The sequence below is a fragment of the Phocoena phocoena genome, chromosome 4, assembly GCF_963924675.1.
Source record: "Phocoena phocoena chromosome 4, mPhoPho1.1, whole genome shotgun sequence".
NCBI lineage: Eukaryota > Metazoa > Chordata > Mammalia > Artiodactyla > Phocoenidae > Phocoena > Phocoena phocoena.
In genome coordinates, this window is record NC_089222.1 from 4,157,037 (window position 1) to 4,172,194 (window position 15,158).

At 37.8% G+C, this 15,158-nt stretch overlaps 1 protein-coding gene across 1 annotated transcript in view; it reads left to right on the plus strand.

The window, feature by feature from the left end:
• The first annotated feature begins 205 nt into the window (after positions 1-205).
• THRB (thyroid hormone receptor beta) overlaps positions 206-15,158 on the plus strand; it is a 354,801-nt gene continuing 339,848 nt past the window's right edge. Inside the window, exon 1 of the mRNA XM_065877090.1 lies at positions 206-292. The gene's annotated coding sequence lies outside the window, so the exon portion shown is untranslated. The remainder of the gene's footprint in view (positions 293-15,158) is intronic.

A 15,158-nucleotide genomic window follows, 5' to 3' on the forward strand; every position in this document is an offset into this window, starting at 1 on the left:
GGGAGCCGGGCCCAGGCTCCTGGGTTCGCCCCACCTCGGTCAATGCAGACCCTCGTGACCCTGGGACTTGAGCAAACACGGAGTGAAATATCCTCATACTCTATTAGAGCCTGGGGTTTAAAGGTCAACTCTGTGCTTATCGGCTGAGTCTGATTCACTCCCTACATGGCTCTCAGGGAGTTTCGCGCTTGCAATATGGACTGAGTAGATGAGCCTTTCCGTGCAGAGAGGGGAGCTATTTGCTTTGCAAGGAGCTGTCTCCGCCAACAGGGAAACTGCAGGTCAGCAGCAGGTGGGAGATGAATGGAGGTGCCCTGCGACGAGCGCTTCCTTCCTACATACTGACTTAGAAAGCTCAAGGTACATGGGCATTGGTGGCTTGTGGCTTTCAGCTCTTTCCTGTGAAAATCAGCAAACTTCCAACTGAAACAATTTGGGGATTTCAACACTGTCAGCAGGCAGGTAATGAGTCATGAAAAGACGGATTTGTCAAAGCCCATATCTATCGTGCAAAAACCAATGGTGGGATTTTGAGCTCTCAGGTCACTTTTCCTCTAACAAAAGCTGGAGATGGGGAGGGCAACTTTTAAAAAAGTTATATTAAGGATTTTTATTTCAATTTAAAGAGAAGAATTCTCCTAACTTTAAAAATATTTTACTGCAACTGTAACATACCCTCGTCATGTACATGTATGAATGATTTGGGGGTGAGATAGTAGTAATGAGCAAAGGAAAACAGTCACATGGATTGCTCCAGGCTGCTGCTGGACACGGTCTGCATGTCAATGGCACTTTAAGATTGCAACATTTTGTTGGGTGACCTTCATACCAGTCCACTGCACGCACCTTAATCTCTCTCTCAAAAAAAGCTGAGCCTGCTATAGATTTGGTCAGTTGTTTTTGTGTGTGTGTGTGTGTTTTTTTAACTCAGTTTTTCATTTACCTACTGCTTTATGACTCCTGGTTTAATTTGTACAAAAGGATGAAGTTCAGTATTACGTAACTCAGAAACGCATCTTTGAGTCTTTAGGAAAAATAAGTGCAAGGGTTGCCATGGATTGAGACTGAAAAACTTCATAGGTAAATCACGGGGTCCACATTTAAGAGTACAAGATTGCTTCAGAACAGTTGTAGAATAGGTACACAGATGCACAAGGGGGCAGAAAATGCCATTTTTGGGTAATAAAGTACCTTTCAGACTTTGAAACTTATAATTAAAAGTTCAAAAGCAGAATAAATGTTGGGACTCTTAAACTTCTGTGAGGGCTGCCAATTTGTAAATGAGGCACCTGTGTAGCTCTCTCACTGTCCAGTTACCTGCCCCTCTGTTTTTTGAGTATTATGTCTTTATTAATCAAGAATTAATACAAAGACTTTTCAGACTAGGAGTAAATATTGCATGGTCCCTGAGCTACGGTTGCACATTATACCCATGGAAGTTTTATTTCTTAAAGAGTTAAACAAGATTTTCAATTGTCTAAGTAAGAATATTAAATAATTAAGTTGTGATACTTTGTTCAAGGGGGTCTAATTTCATCCTTCCCTCCCCTCTTCTCTCCCTGCCTGTCTCCCTCCCTCCTCCTCCCTTCTTTTCTTTGCTCATTTATTCTTCTCATGTCCACTTGAGTGCTTAGATTATCTTATTTCTGTCTCTATAACTATTAGTTTTAAGTCAAAGCAATTAGTCCCACTAAGAACTTGAAAGCCAAGTTAGTATCTTTTCTTAACCTCCTACTTTTCATTTAAGGTCATCTTCTCTTTTGCCCCATAGTTACAGTAGTTACTAAAACTAGCATGTAGGAGGAAAGTCTCACCAATATGTATATTGCCTCCACTGAGTTTAGGTATTCTCATATGTGTAGCATTTAGCTAAAAGGTAAGGCTAATATTCTTTAAACTGCCTACCCTATTTTGAAAAATCTTCACTTATGTCTCTAAACCAAATGTGAATAGTCACAGAATTTGTGGACAGGTATTGTGCAGAAAACCATTAACCTGACATTCAGTTTTCAGGAGAGACTGTCAAAAATTCCACTGCAAGTTGGAGCTGTTGGACTAACATTGATCTATTAATAAACAGGCAGAATAATTTAGCTACTTACACTGCTGAGCTAAAATATAGGGCTGCCATGTTTTCTCCCGCGCTGTTCTCCAGTGTGGGTTTACTTGGTCCTGGGAATTTCCTGTGGAAAAGCCCATTTCTGTCCATCAGCCATGGCCTGTTCCAGGGAATGGTAAATGGCAGTGGTACGGCATGCTGAATTTTAACGTGACGGTGGCCTGCCCTGGTTTCAGAAATGGGTCCTGCATGTGTGAACCCATGAAAATAGCTGGGAGCAGTTTCAGAATGGAAAATTCCTTATAACTGGTATATACGGTGTTCGCCATGCTTCTACTGAAACACGTCTGTAAGTAGCTTGCGTTCAAGAATGGGAAACCCTCATTTCTAAAGACCTTTTGGTTTCTCCTGGACCTACCTTTGCTTTTCATTGACCGGCTTTGCAATCACTGCTTTGTCCCCCTCTAACTAGCCAGGTGCGTTCCCACCACCGGCTTCTATTAAATTCAGAGTTGGGCCTGCGCCTGCACACTCAGGCCATTCCTTCTCTCACTCCCTCCTGCCTTATGTCTGCCCTTGACCTTAATTTGGCTGGTCGGTTTGCCATTCTCCACGTTCGTCCCTCCCTAGCCTTTGTGTGGGCTCCTCTGTCATTTATTTTTAACTGGTGGCACGTGGCCCTTCCTTGTCACCTGCCAGGCTGCATTCTCCCTCCTCCAGAGCCAGCCCAGGTCTCGTCTTCTCTGGAAGGACTTTCCTCTATTTGAATCTACACGCTGTCCCCAGGACTTGCTCTTTTTTTTTTTTTTCAGAACTTTTAAAAAAATTAAAGTATTTTACCATTTTGTGATTTACGATGTTGTGTTAGTTTCTGGTGTACAGCAGAGTGACTCAGTTATACATATATATATTCTTTTTCATATTCTTTTCCATTATGGTTTATCACAGGATATTGAATATAGTTCTCTGTGCTGTGCAGTAGGACCTTGTTGTTTACCCATCCTATATATAATACTTTGCATCTGCTAATCCCAAACGCCCAATCCATCCTTCCCCCACCCCTCCCTCTTGGCAACCACCGGGCTGTTCTCTATAGGACATGCTAACTTTTGACCATCTGAATACACATGTAGTGTGTATTTGACTGAATACAAATACACATGTAGTGTGTATTTGACTGAATTTGTCGTAAACGTTCAAAGACTAAGATTTTTGTTTCTTGTATGTTTTGTTAAAAAATAAATTTATTTATTTTTGTCTGTGTGGGGTCTTCGTTTCTGTGCGAGGGCTTTCTGCAGTTGCGGCGAGCGGGGGCCACTCTTCATTGCGGTGCGTGGGCCTCTCACTGTCGCGGCCTCTCCCGTTGTGGAGCACAGGCTCCAGAGGCGCAGGCTCAGTAGTTGTGGCTCACGGGCCTAGTTGCTCCGTGGCATGTGGGATCTTCCCAGACCAGGGCTCGAACCCGTGTCCTCTGCATCGGCAGGCAGATTCCCAACCACTGCGCCACCAGTGAAGCCCTCTTGTATGTTTTGCAATCTCGTGGCAGATACTTAATGGGGTGTGTGTCCGTTCAGGAAATGAAATTCCAGGTGGTGGCCCTTGCAAGATGGGAGGTAACCAAGTCTATTTTCATAAAGATACATCTCTTAAGGCTGCTTCTGTATCTGATGGAACAAGCCAGGGAAAGGCCTGCTTATCTGTGTATTTTAGCTTTCCTAATTGGTAACAATTGTCTCTGGAAAATTGTTTATATGGATTATCCAAGGTGATCATTAATATTATTAACATTGTAAATTTCATTCTTTAATCTCCTTGGGGAGTATTTATTGCCTTTCTCAGAGTTAATCAGTAACAGTTTTTCTAAGGGAAACTTTTTTTCCCCTATCTTAACCATTTTTAAGTATACAGTTCAGTGGGGTATTAAGTACGTTTACATGGTGCAACAATCACCACCATCCATCTCCAGAATTATCCGTCTTGCAAAACTGAAACTCTGTCCCCATTAAACAGTAACTCCCCATTTCCCCTCCTGCCAGCCCCTGACCACCATCATTCTACTTTCTGTCTCTATGAATTTACTACTCCAGTACCTCATATAAGTGGAATCATATGGTATTTGCTTTTTGTGACTGACTTATTTCACTTAGCATCATGTCCTCAGGGTGCATCCATGTTGTAGTGTATGTCAGAATTTCTTTCCTTTTTAAGGCTGAAAAATATTTGACTAATGAACAGTTTTTAAAGAATTTTGTAACAGCATTTTAACCCCTGACTTGTGTTTGTATGTGGTTATGCTGATTATTTCACGTATTCAAGTCTGGGTTTTTTTGTAGCTATTAGGTTATACTCCTTTGTTGGTGATCACTGAAATTAGATTGTGAAAGTATTAACTTGATTTTCCTTAAGTTCTCAACGTCCTAAGACATTCACAATTAATAGTGATTTTCTATTTTGTTATACATATGAAAAGATACATCTTTTCCATTGTTTTAGAAAGAAAAGATATTGTTTTAAAAATTGCTATTTTTAGTCACCAAAATAAAGATTACATTAGTCATGTCTTAGAATTAGACACACTTTAAGCATTTACAAAAATATAAAATAATTTTTAAATAAAAATTTTTCATTATTAAAATAGTCATATTACAAAACACTTGGAGAAAAGACACTAGAAAAATCCATCTCTTAAATATAATTTAGAATTTTAGTCTTTCCCTCCAGTCTCTTTTGCTTGCACATATTTTTATCTGCATGGTTTTAATCATGGTATGTTATAAATGCCTTTATATGTCTAAGAAAGAAAATCTGTCCAACAGAAATCAAGGCACCTTTACAAAGAGTATGAACACTTATTTGATTGAACCCAAAATCACCGTGACAGAAGCACAGTTAATGTGCGTGTTTGGACACTAAAGTTCTGCTGTTTGCATGATGAGGGATGATGGGGTGGAACTTTGTTAGAGCTGGTAGGAGCCATGCTGTGATTGGCCATGTTTATGGAAAACATATCTGACTCTGGAAAGAGAGAAGGAGACAAGGACAAGTAGAGATGAACGATGGAGACCCTGTGGGCGTCTGGGAAGTGCTGCCCTTCCTCAGACTCTGAGGACGCCTCAGTACCCTTCCATTAAAGTTCCTTTTCTGATTAGTGTTTGAAAATTGGGGTTCTGTTTCTTTTCACTGAAAGAGACTTGACTAATCCATCTTGCCTCTGACCTATCTCTGTCCCGTTTGCGTTGTCTGAATGATTTACTGGCTTTCTATGCTTCAAGCTGATTCTCCTACTCTTCAGTGAAACTCACCCAACCAGCAGGCAGGTGTAGTTTCCCTGTGGCTCTGTGGCTGGGGTCTAAGAGGTACTTAAGAACTGCTTACTGAATGAAGTAGTCTCTTTTTAATTTATTTTTTTAATTGAAGTACAGTTGATATGGAGAATTATATAATATAAGTGAATCTTTAAAAAGCTAATTTCAATGAGAAAGTAAGTTGCAGAAGGTTATGGCAAACATACAGTTTTTATAAAGTTTAAATATAAAATTAAATACTAGAATATGGAATTTTTAATCCAAAATCTGGATACTAGTTACTTCCAGTTGAAGAAGACTCAGGGAATCATGAAGTGGTATTCGGGGGTTCATCAACTGCATTGTCATGTTTTTTTTTTTTAATTAAAAAATTTTTTAATTGAAGTATAGTTGATTTACAATGTTGTGTTAGTTTCTGGCATACAGCAATGTGATTCAGCTATATGTATACATATATCCATTCTTTTTCAGATTCTTTTTCATGATAGGTTATTACAGAATATTGAATATACTTCCCTGTGCTGTACAGTAGGACATTGTTTATCTATTTTATATATAGGAGTGTGTATCTGCTAATCCCAAACTCCTAATTTATACCCCTCCTTCCCCTTTGGTAACCATTAGTTTGTTTTCTGAGTCTGTTTCTGTTTTGTAAATAAGTTTATTAGTATCCTTTTTTTTAGGTTCCACATATAAGTGATATCATATGGTATTTGTCTTTGAATGAAGTAATTTTGATGACAAATACGCTCTTTCCTTGAAACCTGTAGCAATCTTCTTGGGCACCAAGAAGCAACTACTTGTGTCTTCACAGTTCAAAATCCTGTGACACCCTTAGGTGACCACTGAATAGAATCCTTCTTTCCACATCTCCTGTTTGCAGAGCACTGACCACTGACAAATTCTAAGCACAAACGTGATCAGACTCTTGGCTTTCATTGGTGATTCATCATCCAGTCCCCACCCATCCCTTCCCCTCCAGGGCTTGGTCCTTAGATGTGTGGTGCCTAGGACTTGAAACTTACATTAGGGGTGATGGCCATGGTTCACCCTAAGAGGAGGGTCATGGCATCACTGATTATACACAGGATAAGTAGAAGTAAATCAGAAGAAGTAAAGATATCCCTGTGTCATAACAGCTGATAATGAACTTGGAATTAATACATTAACAGGACAAGATAAAACAAAACATACTCCCTCTGGCATCAAACCTTCCCCATTACTGCAAAGAAGGGCATGGCATGAGAAAGCTCTCTCCCTAGGTTTACTGCAGCTGTACTTAGACCTGTCTGTGTTGTTGAAATCGTTTCAAGTTCAGGAGTTAGCTTTATTCTTCTGGCTAGACCTAGTTAGTTGTTACAGGATGGTGGATTGTATAGAATATTCAGTAATACATAAAAAGAGCTGATGGATTTTCTCATGGTGATGTATTATAATTTATAACATTTATTAAATGCCTCAGATTGTTTTCCTACTTGAATTTAAAAAATAAATATGTAGTTCTTAGAAATTCCATTGATTTGAGTTGAAAATTAATTGGAAAGGGGGTGCTATGCTGGCTAATTTTGTCATTAAAATACGTGTTGCTGATGTTTTCTTATACTTTTGTTTTAAAATTACTTGATTTCTTATAAAAACTGAAGCAGTGTTTGCATAGTTGTGTTCCCTGTAATGACGGGAGACTGGAAAGTTGCCAAAAAAATACTTTGCAAGGATAACAACAGTATCAGTCATTTGCAGCTGGACTAGAAAAGAATGTAGTGTAGGCTGAACTATTACTTATTCCCTTTTGGAAAATAGGGGAGTAACTAATACTCTAACAATATTGTTACGTGGTGGAGTGATGACCCCAAAGATCCAGCTGTACCACTACGATAATTTATAAATCAAAGAAATATCACCATCAAGGCTTCAGACTTTGATTAAGAGCAGGAGAGGGAAACGATGGAGGGGAGAAAGAGGCCATGGCAGTGAGGGCGGAGACTGTAGCTGTATACTCTGGCTTACGTCAAGTTAGGTAACAAAAGTCCTCTATTTGCCTTCCCGAAACGTCTTTTTTCATATGAATGTGTGCCTGTCCCATCAACTGGAATATGAGCTCCCTGAGGGAAGATGCTACAGAAGATGGGTTTGTAAAGATGTACACCTGCCCTCTGGGAACTTAATTTCCTGTTCGGTGAGATAAAAATGCCACCTACGAGGATAGCTAAAAATACAGTATGTTTCAAGTGTCATAGAGATTCATAGAGTTTACCAGTTTGTTAAACTTGTTTAAATTATAGGAAGTAGGTTAAACAGTGGATTCATCCCTATGGCCTAAGGCTCAGGGTTGCAAAGCAATTTGTTGCCATTAATGATGTTGATGTAAATAGATGTTGAAAAGCTTCTATGGCCAAGTAAGTTTGGAAAATTCTGGATTAATCAAAGTGAAAAAGATTACTCAGTCTTTAAGATGCCAAAGCACACTGTGAATTTCCGAAAGGGTGATACAGGATATTTGTCTAACTAGAGAACTCTTTAGAAATTGTGGAATAGCTTGTAGGACTTGCATTCACTGTAACACACTTCGGGAAATTCTGGCAAAAACAAGAACTGCTTTAATGGCAGTAAGTGTTCAGTATGGCGGCATAAAGGAAGGCTCTAGAGTTCATTGAATCCCACTGTATTCATTTGCTGTTTCTGTTGTAACAAATTACCACCAATTCAGTAGCTTAAAACAACAAATTTATTATCTTACAGTTCTGGAAATAAAAGTTCAAAATAGGTCAGCCAGGTTCTGTTCCTTCTGGAGGATATAGGGAAGAATCTGTTTCCATACCTTTTCCAGCTCTTAGAGGCTGCCGTATTCCTTGAGTCATGGCCCTGCATCACCCCGACCTCTGCATCTTTCATCACTGCTCCTTCTCTTGATTCTCCTGCCTCTTTTCCTTATAAAGACCCCGGTGATTGTATCGGACCTCTCCATCTCAAGATCCTTACCTTAATCATATCTGTAAAATCCCTTTGCCATGTAATGTAACATTTTCGCATGTTCCAGGATTCGGATGTGGGCAACTCTGGGGACCCTTATTCAACCTCCCATACCCACATTCTATTTCCCAGAACCTAGGTGGTACCCAGTAAACATTTGGTGAATACCATTAAGAGACGGAATTAAATGATTTTAGGAAAGCTCCCTGAATTATGCTGGTAAAGGAAGCACGGACTTCTGGCATCATCATGGCAAGTGGGTTTTGCAAGAATTTTGAAGAGTGTAGGTTTTTTTGAGAAAAGTCTTCCCAATGTGGTTAGTGTTATGAAATGATGATTCCACAGAGGCGGAATGCATTGCTGCAGAAACACACATCATTCCCTCAATAATCACTCAGCATGCTGACCTCCCTCCAGACCTGCCTCCTGTGTTGGGATTGTTTTGCTGTGGCCAGACTTTAAGTGGGAGGAAGAAGGAGGTTGGCAGAGTCGAGTGGGAGAAGGCCAGAGTGGAAGGAGCAGAGAAGGAATTAGCCAGGTCTGACGGAGAGATGGTTCTGAGATGCCTTTGAGAAGAGGAGGTGTCTTGTGAGACACTCCACGATGTCCCTAAGATAGTACAGTAACATCAGAGGGACAGAAAAGGCAGTCTTCTTCATTTCCATAGAAGGCTATGTCCAATGTGTCTGGCTTCTTGTTTTTCTTGTCAATCATTGTTTTTATTTTTATTCTTTCAGAAATAAATTTTATTCTGATGTTTATTGTAGAAAATAAATATTGCCTAGTCTAATGCTCAGAGATAGGCCCTGTAACATTTTGGTATATTTTCTTTCAATTTTTTTACCGTATATATTGTTACATTTTAGAATCAGGACCGTGGTCTAGATATACTTTTGTGTCTTACTTATGTTCACTTGACTGGGAGCATCTCCTCGTGGCATTAAATCGTCTTCAAAACATGATTAATTAATGACTGCATATATTGTACTTTGGGGTGTATAACTGTAGTTGAACATTCGTGCTTTGCATTCATCTTTTGCCATCTTCTTAGTTGTTTCTACATGATAGTAGATGAAGTCAAAGGACCTGAACAATTTTATACTTCTTCTTAGACATGGTCAATGGTATTCATTTACACTCTGGCACTGTATGAGAGTGTTTTCAGCCCCACACATTAGCAGCAATAAGTATTAATCATTTAAAAATTTTTTGAATGTTTCTTGGACATTTATAGCAATTCTTTTGCGACCTTTTTTTTTTTCTTTCTTTTCTCCGCGGTACGCGGGCCTCTCACTGTTGTGGCCTCTCCCGTTGCAGAGCACAGGCCCCGGACGCGCAGGCTCAGCGGCCATGGGCCACGGGCCCAGCCGCTCCGCAGCATGCGAGATTCTCCTGGACCGGGGCACGAACCTGTGTCCCCTGCATCGGCAGGCAGACTCTCAACCACTGCGCCACCAGGGAAGCCCTCTTTTGTGACCTTTTGATCCATGTTCTTTGCCCATTTATCCATCGAGATGTTAATATTTTCATTAGAGCTTCCTATTAAAGATCCTTTGAGTCATGTACCACAATGTTCATTGCAGCTCTATTTACAATAGCCAGGACATGAAAGCAACCTAAGTGTCCATCTACAGATGAATGGATAAAGAAGATGTGGCACATATATACAATGGAATATTACTCAGCCATAAAAAGAAACGAAATTGAGTTATTTGTACTGAGGTGGATGGACCTAGAGTCTGTCCTACAGAGTGAAGTAAGTCAGAAACAGAAAAACAAATACCGTATGCTAACACATATATATGGAATCTAAAAAAAAAAGGTTCTGAAGAACCTAGGGGCCGTACAGGAATAAAGACGCAGACATAGAGAATGGACTTGAGGACACACGGAGGGGGAAGGGTAAGCTGGGACGAAATGAGAGAGTGGCATGGACATATATACACTACCAAACGTAAAATAGATAGCTAGTGGGAAGCAGCCGCATAGCACAGGGAGATCAGCTTGGTGCTTTGTGACCACCTAGAGGGGGGATAGGGAGGGTGGGAGGGAGATGCAAGAGGGAGGGGATACGCAAGAGGGAGGGGATACGCAAGAGGGAGGGGATACGGGGATATATGTATATGTATAGCTGATTCACTTTGTTATAAAGCAGTAACTAACACACCATTGTAAAGCAATTATACTCCAGTAAAGATGTTAAAAAAAATACACAAAGAAAAAAAGGTCCTTTGTATGTCACATCTCTGAAAATTATTTTCCTACTTTGCTGTTTGCCCTTTAATTTTGAGTATTGTGCTGTGTGATATATGAATTTTTTCATGTTTATTACTACAGTCAAATCTAATATTACTTTCTGATGTACTCCACTACTGCTATGTTTGGAAATTCTTTGTTTGACCAATAGCCAGTAAACAACCACCTATATTTTTCATAATATTTTATAATTTTATTTTTTAAGTTAGTGTGTGATCCACCTGTAATTCAGTTTGACATATTGTATGAGGTAGAGATATAATTTTTTAACTATTCAGATAGTTACTTCAGCACCATTTATTGAATAATCCCTTTATTCTTTATTGAGTTGTGATTAAATCTATCTTTAATTAAATTAGTATATATGTTTTTATATCTGGGATCTTTATTCTATTTCTTTAACCATCTGTTAGTTATTGTAGCAGAACCATATTATATTTTTATGGCACATTTCTATTTTTGATATGGTAAGCCATAATCCCTTCACTACTCCATATTTTAAATGTACCTTAGTAACTATCATCTGAGTGTTCTTCAAGGTGAATGTTGGAATTAATTTTCAAATAAATTCTGATATATCTGCATGGAATTATGTACAAACTATGAATTATTTTGGAAGAATTTGCATCTTTACAATTCTTAATCATTTCATAATCCACCTGCTTTTTCAAGTCTTATTTGATGTGACAGAAAAATTGTTTCTTCACACAAGTTCTGCATATTTTTAAGGTTATTCCTAGGTATTATATACTTTTAATTTAATTATATTTGGGATTTTTTCTATTGATTTCTAATTGGTGGTTACTGTTATATAAAAGCTGTTGATTTCTTTTTATTGAGGTATAGTTATTTACGTTTCAGGTGTACAGCAAAGTGATTCAGATATAAATATATATTCTTTTTCAGACTCTTTTCCATTATAAGTTATTACAAGATATTGAATATAGTTCCCTGTGCTATGCAGTAGGTCCTTGTTGGTTATCTGTTTTATATACAGTACTGTGTATATGTTAATCCCAAACTCCTGATTTATCCCTCCATGCCCTTTCCCCATTGGTAACTGTAAGTTTGTTTTCTATGTCTGTGAGTCTATTTCTGTTTTATAAATAAATTCCTTTGTATCATTTTTTTAGATTCCACATATAAGTGGTATCATATGATATTTGTCTTTCTCTAACTTACTTCACTTAGTATTATAATCTGTAGGTCCATCCATGTTGCTGCAAATGGCATTATTTCATTCTTTTTTATGGATGAGTAATATTCCAGTGTGTGTGTGTGTGTGTGTGTGTGTGTGTGTGTGTGTATGACATCTTCTTTATCCATTCATCTGTCAATGAACATTTATGTTGCTTCCATGTCTTGGCTATTGTAAATAGTGCTGCAGTGAACATTGGGGTGCATGTATCTTTTTGAATTAGAGTTTCCTCCAGATATATGCCCAGGAGTGGGATTGCACTATTTTGGGTAACTCTATTTTTAGTTTTTTAAGGAACCTCCATACTGTTCTCCATAGTGGCTGTATTAATTTACATTCCCACCAACAGTGCAAGAGGGTTCCCTATTCTCCACACCCTCTCCAGCATTTATTGTTTGTAGATATTTTGATGATGGCCGTTCTGACCAGTGTGAGGTGATACCTCATTGTAGTTTTTATTTACATCTCTCTAATAATTAGTGATGTTGAGTGTCTCTTCATGTGCTTTTTGGCCATCTGTATGTCTTCTTTGGAGAAATGTCTATTTAGGTCTTCTGCCCAGTTTTCAATTGAGTTGTTTGTTTTTTTGATAGTGAGCTGTATAAGCTGTTTGTATATTTTGGAAATTAATACCTTGTCAAGTTGCATCATTTGCAAATATTTTTTCCCATTCTGTAGGTTGTCTTTTTGTTTTGTTTATGGTTTCCTTTGCTGTGCCTAAGAAAAAGAAATAAAAGGAATCCAAATTGGAAAGGAAGAAGTAAAACTGTCACTATTTGCAGATGACATGATATTATACATAGAGAATCATAAAGACACAACCAGAAAACTGCTAGAGCTCATCAATGAGTTTGGTGAAAGTTATTGGTTTTTTTATATTGGTTTTGATTCTGTTTATTACTGATAATCATTTTTTCACCTAGTTCTTCTGAGTTTTCTTAGTACAGTCATATTATACCAAATAATGATTCTAATGCCTTTCTAAAGAGGATACTTCTTTTTTTTTTTAACATGTTTATTGGAGTATCATTGCTTTACAATGTTGTGTTAGTTTCTGCTGTACAACAAAGTGAATCAGCTGTATGTCCCCTCCCTCTTGAGCCTCCCTCCCACCGTCCCTAAAGAGGATACTTCTTATTCCAGAATTACGTCTTATAGCATTAGCCCAAATTTCCACAGTAATTTAAAATATATTTAATAATATTCTTATCTTGTTTTTGATTTTAACAGCTAGCGTAGGTTTTTCCAACCATGTTAAAGAAATTTCATTGCATTCCTAATATGCTGAGAGTATTTTTAATCAAAAAGGGGTTTTGAAATGTTATAAAATGCCTTTTGATTATTTTGGTAAATTATCCTCTATAATGAGAACATAATGTGGAAGTCAGATCGTAGGATTTATGGCCAGGCAGACCCGGGCTCAACTTACACCTCTTCCTCTTAAATTGTATGTCACTGAGTGAGTTATTTGTTGGCTTCCAATTTCAGTTTCTTACATTGTTCTATGAGGATAAGAATATAAGTATCTTATAAGGTTATTGTGAGTATCCAATGAGAATTGCTTGCAATTCACCAGACTTGATACAGAGTATCATGTTTTTGAAAATTATTGTGTAATTTTTGCCTTTGATCTATTAAAATAGTGTACTATAATATAAAACTTCCTAGTATTTACTTATCTTTTTCTTCTTGGACCTACTTGGTCATGATGAAATGTTTTCTTAACTCACTGCTGTATTCAATGTTTGTTTCAGATTATTGCATCAACTTTTATAATAATTTTGTCTTTAGTTGAATTTTTATGCTATTTTGTTAGTTTTGACATCAAAATAACTTCATATAATGAGTAGGAATTTTTTAATCTTTTTCTGTGATTGGGACCTATGGGAATTATATTTCCCTTGAGAATGTGAAAGAAGTTCCCTGTGGAAGTTTCTATGCCTGGATTATTTTTTGAACGAGATAATGCCTTTACAACTTTTTAGATTATTTATAAATTTGTAGTTGTTTGTTTTCTCTAATCACTTGGTCTATTCAATGTGTCTGTTTATGCTTGTGCATTTCAGTGATTCAAATTATAGCTAAAGATTATCTTAGTATTTTTAAAATAATAAGCATGGATTTGAGCACAGTATTCACTCATAATTTCTCAAATTTTAATATCTGTGTTTCTCTCTCTTTTTCTTGGTTTATTGTATAATTCTGAGGTTTGACTTATTTTTAAGAACTACCTCTTGGATTTATTGATCCTACTGTTTTTTGTGCCCCTCACGTCTGTAACATAATCTTACAGTGATTAGACTTTAATTTTTATATACTTTTGACTCTGCCACCTCAAAAGTAGTCATTGGTGGTCAGTGACCATTTACTGAGTACGTCCAAGGAACCCTTTCACAGAGTATTTGGCATTTGTTTTCACTGCAAGGCTGGGAACTGAGGCAGACCATTCTGCCTGGGTTCACAGCCAAGCTCCACCACTAATAACCTATGTAATCTCCAAGTTACTTAAACTTTCTGTGCCATAGTTTCCTCATCTGAGTGTGAGGATATGAAGCTCTGAGAACAGTCCCTGGCATGTAGTGTGTAGCTTTCAGTTAGCTCTTGTCATTATTATATTTTAGAATAAACATTGTGATTGTCCTCGAGGTTACAGTGTATAGACAGAGTTGTGAATGGAAAACTCAAAGACAGTTGGAACATAATGTGTTTTTATTTGTAATGTTTGGAGGAGTGTCCAGCCTTTAGAAGAACCAGACAATTTGAATAAAGGATACAGCAGGTATTTAAAGAAAAGAAAAGAAAAGAAAAGGAAACAGACCATGAAACTATAGTTAATCTGTTCAAAATCCAAATTGGTGGAGAAACAGCAGTTCCTCACGTGCTTATCCCATCTGTGTGGGTCCTCACATGTCTGCTGATAGCTGTCCAAAAGTCAGAGATAAACGTGTTTTCTTTTCTTTTTTCTTTTTTATTGGAGCATAGTTGATTTACAATGTTGTGTTAGTTTCAGGTGTACAGCAAAGTGATTCAGTTACACATATACATATATCCATTCTGTTTTAGATTCTTTTCCCATATAGGTCATTACAGAGGACTGAGCAGAGTTCCTTGTGCTATACAGCAGGTCCTTATTAGTTATCTATTTTATATGCAATAGCATGTATATGTCAATCCCAGTCTCCCAATTTATCCCTCCCTCCCCTTTCCCCCCGCTGGTAACCACAGATTTGTTTTCTACATCTGTGACTTTATTTCTGTTTTTAAATGTGTTTTCTTGGGGGGGGGGGAGCAACTTAAAGGAATAGGCTCAAGTGTTTAAAAAAAATTTTTTTTTTTAAAAATTTTAGGGATTAGTGTTAGGATGCTTCTG